A 6,500-nucleotide genomic window follows, 5' to 3' on the forward strand; every position below is an offset into this window, starting at 1 on the left:
TCATTCATCCTGCTCTCCAAGCCAGTGCTTTAAGTTTTATGATATAGGTTCTTTTGGATCAGGCTTTCGGCTGATTTCTTGTAGAATTTTTTATACTACTTTAGTTCTTTAATTTTTTTAGGCTTAAAGTTACTGTCTTTTAATGGTCTCTGAATTCATTACAGTTTGCTGTTTAAATTTGACTTTATTATGTTTTGTTTTGTTTTGTTTTGGTTTTTTTGCAGCTTTTCAACAGGAGATTGAGAGACCACCATCAGAGTGTTAAAGAGCAGCTTGAAATTCTCCTGGGCTGCTTGCATAAAAGAAAAATCAACAAAATCAACATCGTAATGCGGACACCACCACGGCGCCAGCTGCAGGCCCAAGGCTGGAGCCGGACAAAGACTCCCTAATAACGACTGTGTGATGACTATTCTTCCCATCCCATGCAAGGCCACCTGGATTGGCTGGAGGACTGTTTACTTAGCCTGATAGGGTGAAGGACACTGTCTCAGCTGAACTATGGACACGCACACACATACACTTACACTGATAAGCACTCACTCATCCCCCCTCCCTTTCCAACGCCTTCGATGCTTGTTGCCCCCTGGGAACACGAGGCAGGTCTGGGCCCACGCTGGAGACGGCGCCGTTGCAGGATGGCTGCTGTGTTGCCTGGGATTACTCCTCATCCCCTACCCAACCCTGTGGCTTGTCACATCTGTCACAATGTTGTGCTGTGGACATTCATGTGCTTTTTTGTGCAGAGGAGTTCTTTTGTTTCCCGTTCTCGTGCTGTCCTGCCATGGAAGCACAGCATGAGTGGAGGTCTCCTTTTTCCTCTTGTTCCCGTTGTTGTGTACATTTCAGTGTTTTTCTGTAACGCTACCAATCTCCGACTTGTAACCCCATGTGATGTCTGTGTTATGTGTGCAAGGTTGGGGGGGGGGTCCCATTTCACTGCAGGGCAACCTGCTTGTGACAAATAAAGCTTTGATTGATTGATTAAAGTTGATAAATATTAGTACAGATTGTACATATGAACCGGGGTCAGGACACTGTTCCAACTTGCTGCTTCTCACATGCAGTAACATAGTGTTTATTGACAGTCCAAATTGGTGAGGAAGTCTTTGATCCAGGAGCAGGTGGCAGGGGAGATCTGAAGGTGGTACAGTTTGGTAGTGAGAATGTCTGGTATTTTGGTGTTGAATGCTTAGCTGTAGTCCACAAAGATCCTCACATAGCTCTACCTGTTCTCCAGATTTCCCACCGCTCTGTGAAGGGTGATTGTGATGGTATCCCCCGTGGCCAGATACGCTCTGTAAGCAAACGGGTGGGGGTTGAGAGAGGGATTTAGGCAGTCTCTGATGTTCCTAATCAACCCAACCTAATCACTTGAAACACTTCATGACCACAGGTGTGAGGTCTATAGGTCTTTAGTCGTTGAGGCTGTCTATTCCAGTCTTTTGGGGGATGGGAATGATCGTGTGGGCCTTCAGACAGGTAAGAACAGTGGCATGTGATGTCTTTGTTGTGTGTGTAAGTCGGGGGGGGGTCCTATTCCTCTGCGGGGCAACCTGCATATGGCCAATAAAGCATTCATTCAATTCAATTCAATTCAATGAGTCAGGGAGAGGTTGAACAGCCCAGTGACGATCCCTGCTAGTTTGCCCACACAGGCTTTTAACCAGAGGCCCTGTGATGCCTTTTTTTCCTGCTTCTATGTCAGGGCTGGTGAAGACCGGGTGAGCAGTACTTACATGTATTATATTACAAGGGAGTGCCAACTGCTTCCTGGCTAGTCACATGTTTGAAAAACTTATCATGCATAACACATGAGTCATTTTTGCATGGTTTCATCCAGTGCTAGTCAAAACTACTGTATGTTAGCATGTTTACTGGTTCCTTTGAGGCAAATCCTGTTCTAACCATGCAGAATGGTGTGGCTGTTCCACTGTCTCTGTTGAAAGTGAAATATATCAATAACTATTGTTTACATTATTTTATATAATTATAGTTATAATTTGTTTATCTCTACATTATAACTCCTGTTAGTAAGTGGGATACATTAGGGAGCAAGTGAACATTTTGTCCTCAGCACTGATTTGCTTTTTTTTTTATTTCTGAATTTTGTAGTTTAGCACTGATTTGTTAAAACCAGGAAAAATGGGCAAGTGTAAGGATTTAAGTGAGTGTGAAAAGGGCCAATGGATATGCTGGACAAGCAAGTCAGCTCCATGGAGCCGCCACCTCACAGCTTACAGCACCTATTACCCACATAGCAAAATTGGTATGGCCTGGATCTGGCCCCCACATTGTGCTTACACATAGCCAATATACCGCAAAGAATGAAGGCCCTTTGGCGGCCCATGTGTGGTTTACCTCTGGCAAACCTGATCTGGGCCACCAAAGTGTCGTCATTCTTTTTGGTATTTTGGCCATGTGTAAGTTGTGTGCAGCCACGGGCCAGTTGCAGACACTATGCTGGCCCTGTGCTGGCTCAGAACAGTTTCAGCTCTGGCCCCAGATGTCAGTCTAATGTGTACCTTAACAAAGCCATGTAATAAAAACATAATAGTGCAAAAGAAACATGGCGAAACTCTATTCAGACAGGGAATGGATTACTTACGGTGCTCTATACAACATGCCATAACACTAGGTTTTTGATAAAGTAAACACTCACAAACCTGTCAAACCTGCATTTGAAACGTTGGCTACCATAGCAGTATAGTATTGCAACGTGGCACTTAGGTCTTCTAACTAAAATAGATAGGATCATCAGAGGTCCTTTTGTCCCTCTGTGGGGGGATATTCTCCCACTAGCTTTAAATATGGGACTCCCCACCATTTGACTTTAGAACTGAAGAAGCTTCTCGGATGAGAGGTGAAAAGTCCAGACGCTTTTCTTTGTAAGGTCCTTTGACTATGATGACCTGGATGACTGAGAACCTTCACAGACAAATAGTGCCATCATTGTCAGACCTGGCCCACATCTGGTTGACATACACCCTGCCATGACACCAGCCAGTCAGAAGTGCCAGCTTGATGCCGGATTCAGGCCAGACCTGTTTTCTATGAGCCTGGACCATGTAAACCAAACCGAAATCGGGCCAGATGTGGCATGCCATCACACAAACAGTGCCATCTATGCCAGGCCTGGCCCATATCTGGATCACATACCACTTACCATGCCAGAAGTCAGGCAGCAGTGCTGGCTTGACACCAGATCTGGGCCAGATCTGTCTGGGTGGGTACTATCTATCTATTACTAACATCTTTGTGTCAGGTACTACAGCACTCTTTCAGGGGTCTAGTGGAGTCCATGCTTCGACAAATAAGGGCTGTTTTCCCATATCAGTATCATTTAGCAATTTAATTCCTTATTGATTCACTTATCGATTCTTATTGGGTTTTCATTGGCTTACCATCACTTAGCAGCATATCAAAGACATTACTAACATGCAAATTAATTGCATGCTGTGTGTTCAAATGTTTGTACATGTTGGAGGGATTTCCCCCTTTGTTAAAAGGTGAAAAAACAAAACATTGTCCATATCCCTGCTGTAGAATGCACCACTGTTTTCTTCCTCTGGCACACAACTGAAATTTGTTAATTGTACAAGTGCGATAGTAACCGATAAGCACAATCCAATGAACTGAACTACTGAGAACCAGTTCTCTGAAAAAAATCCTCCCTACATGCAGAGAAATAAATTGACTTTTACGGTATCGTACGGTTACAGTGTAACCTTGGTTCTTTTAGTGAGAGACTATCTCTCCACACCGTTACTTATTCCATATGTACAGGGTACGACTCCCCTTGGTCGTGGGGTGCGGATATTTCTTTAAGACACTCCGGCACGCCCGGCTACGACCCACAGCTTACGTATAAAACAGCTGTGTGGACGTGACACCGGTGATAGTTTGATCGGAACGCGTCTCCGAGTGGCCTCACAGTGGAGAGATAGTCTCTCACTAAGAGAACCAAGGTTACACTGTAACCGTACGTTCTCTAGCATATCAAGACTATCTCTCCACACCGTTACATATTCCATATGTACGGGGTAACTCTGTAAGACACCCTGCAAGGAGACAATGCACCGCCGAGAGTGAAGGTGCCGGGAGTCAGTGACTACGCACCAATAGAGACATCACCCTGATCAGGGCTTCGCAATGCGAAGCTGAGCCAGGGGGTGGAGGCAGCAGTCTGCAGATGCCGCTGGAGAGGAGGGCCAAGCCAGGGACCCAACCTGCAAGTCACCCCAGGACCAAGTGGCTGCCGAGCGCTGTCCGTAGACAGGGGGGCCACAAGAGTGAACTCGAGGACGGAACACTCGAGTACAGCCAGCACTGCAGGCTGGAACACAACACACTCGCTGGCTGGCTTATCAGACACAGCGAGGCCAGGCTAATGTGTAACGGGTGAACCGCATGCAGAGAGCCTGGCGCTGCAGGCTGGAGAACACTCATTCGTTGGCATAGCATCAGACACAGCGAGGTCCAGCTGGCGCGTAAACCGGCGAAGCGTGGGCAATACGCCAGGGAAACACAGCCTGCAGCAGCAGCAGCAGCGGCAGCGGCAGCGGCTTAACCTGCGGCCAGAGCCGAGAAGCCGTCCCAATCGAGGAACAAGAATCGAGAATCGAGCCCTGCTGGCCGCGTGAACCGCGCACTGCGGGCAACACGCAAGACAGAACAGGCTACACTAGGCTGGAGAAGGCACTTGCCGCAGCGAGGTGCGACTGGCATGTAAGCCGGTGAACGCGTGCAAAACGCCAGGGCAACACAGCCTACCAAGCCACTCGAGCACAGCAGCTGGCTATCGCTATGACAGAAGCCCCGCGATATGCGAATGACGACCCAGAAGGGAAGGCAGAGCCGCCAGCTGGAGAAGTCAATTCACAACAGATCCTTGCCTGGCACTAGGCAGTGACACAGAGCCAGGGAGAGAGAGAGCCTGTCGCAGCAGCTCGGCCACTCAGAGGATGGCCAAGGTAGGATGAGGCCCAGGGCCTGTCCCAGGAGTAGAGCAGCTGACCTGGACCATCCACGACAAGGGAGGTGCTGGTGGCTTCATCACTAGGGCATAGCAACCACTCCGCGGTGTCTATAGACAGGGGGCCAGCAGAGTGGGCCTGATGAGACACTAACGGAATGACAGGAGGTGTCAGCTCACTGAGCGGGCACCTGCTCTGGCCAGGTGACCCGCGATACAGGGGCAACCGACTAGACAGAGCCAGCGCTGCGTGCTGGAGAACTCCCACTCACCGGCTGACGTATCAGACACAGCGAGGGCCGACTGGCATGTGAGTCAGCGAACCGCGGGCTATACGCCAGAGGAACACAGCAGCAGTACAGCTGCAAAGCCGCAGGGCCAAGGCTGGGAAGCAACCTGTAGGGTCCATCCAACCACGGAGCCGCCCAGCCATCCGCAGACGGAGAGCTGACGGTCTAGCCCACTGAAAGCCAAGTGGGGACTTAACCCGAAGGTCTGCCCCAGGGCTGAGCAGTCGCTAGCGCTGTCCACAGACAGGGGAGCAGCAAGAGTGAACTTCGAAAACGAGACACCCATGCACAGCGTCGCAGGCCGGAGAACACCCACTCGCTGGCCGAATAATCAGACACAGCGAGGCCCAGCTGGCGTGTAAACTGGCGAAGTGCAGGCAACACGCCAAGGGAACACAGCCAGGAGCTGCAGCAGCTGACATGCCAGAGAGAATCCGGCTAAAATAGGCTGGAGAACGCAAACTCGCTGCAGCGAGGTCCAACTGGCGTGTAAGCCAGCGAATGCAGGCAACATGCCAGGGGAAGACTGCCCGGAGCTGCAGAGCAGCCAGGGACGTGACTCACTGGGGGTGTCAGCTCACTGAGCGGGCCCGGCCGGCCACGTAAACTCGCAACATTTGGGCAATGTGCCAGACAGAGAGCCAGCGCCGCAGGCCCGAGAACTGTCAACTTCTTGCCGAGCCGTCAGACACAAAGAGGTCCGACTGGCGTATGAACCGGCGAAGCGCGGGCAATGGGCCAGGGGAACACAGCCTGCAGCAGAGCTGGCCACTAGGCCCAACTCAAAGGATGTCAGGAGGGAGGAGAGCGGCTGGAGGACAGCTGAGCCTAGGCTCCGAGTCCTCCCCACCTCAACTGAACACGGCCGTCTCTGCGCACCTGCAGAGACCCCTCAGCTTCTTTAAAGCGAGGTGGCCGCAGGCCAGACAGACAGTTCCATCAGGCAACCCTAGTCGTCTGACCGGAGCTAAGCGTCATAAACATCAACCTCCTGACCATCAACCTCCACCAGCACAGGCCTCAAGGAGGTGGGGCCATGGGTGGGAATGCCATGGGAGGGCCCCAGAACCAGGGAACCCAGACATGGGTTCACCCGTCCAGACCCTAACCCAGTGGCAGCCAGAGGGGATTGAAGCTTCTTCAACATATACCTCACAATAATCAACCTCCACCGGCCCAGGCCTCACGGAGGCGGGGCCCTGGGAGGGAACGCTGCAGCCTGTCCCGTTTGGCTC

The 6,500-nt window shown here is 50.8% G+C and overlaps 1 long non-coding RNA gene across 1 annotated transcript; it reads right to left on the reverse strand.

Moving 5' to 3' along the window:
- Positions 1-1,043: 1,043 nt before the first annotated feature.
- LOC145423602 (uncharacterized) lies at positions 1,044-1,380 on the reverse strand. Its single transcript, XR_013904658.1, has 2 exons — positions 1,230-1,380; positions 1,044-1,138 (listed from the first exon to the last, which is right to left on the reverse strand). It is a non-coding gene; the product is annotated as an uncharacterized LOC145423602 (long non-coding RNA).
- Between the last annotated feature and the right edge of the window lie 5,120 nt (positions 1,381-6,500).

This window comes from Astatotilapia calliptera, chromosome 22 (genome assembly GCF_964374335.1).
Source record: "Astatotilapia calliptera chromosome 22, fAstCal68.1, whole genome shotgun sequence".
Lineage (NCBI taxonomy): Eukaryota > Metazoa > Chordata > Actinopteri > Cichliformes > Cichlidae > Astatotilapia > Astatotilapia calliptera.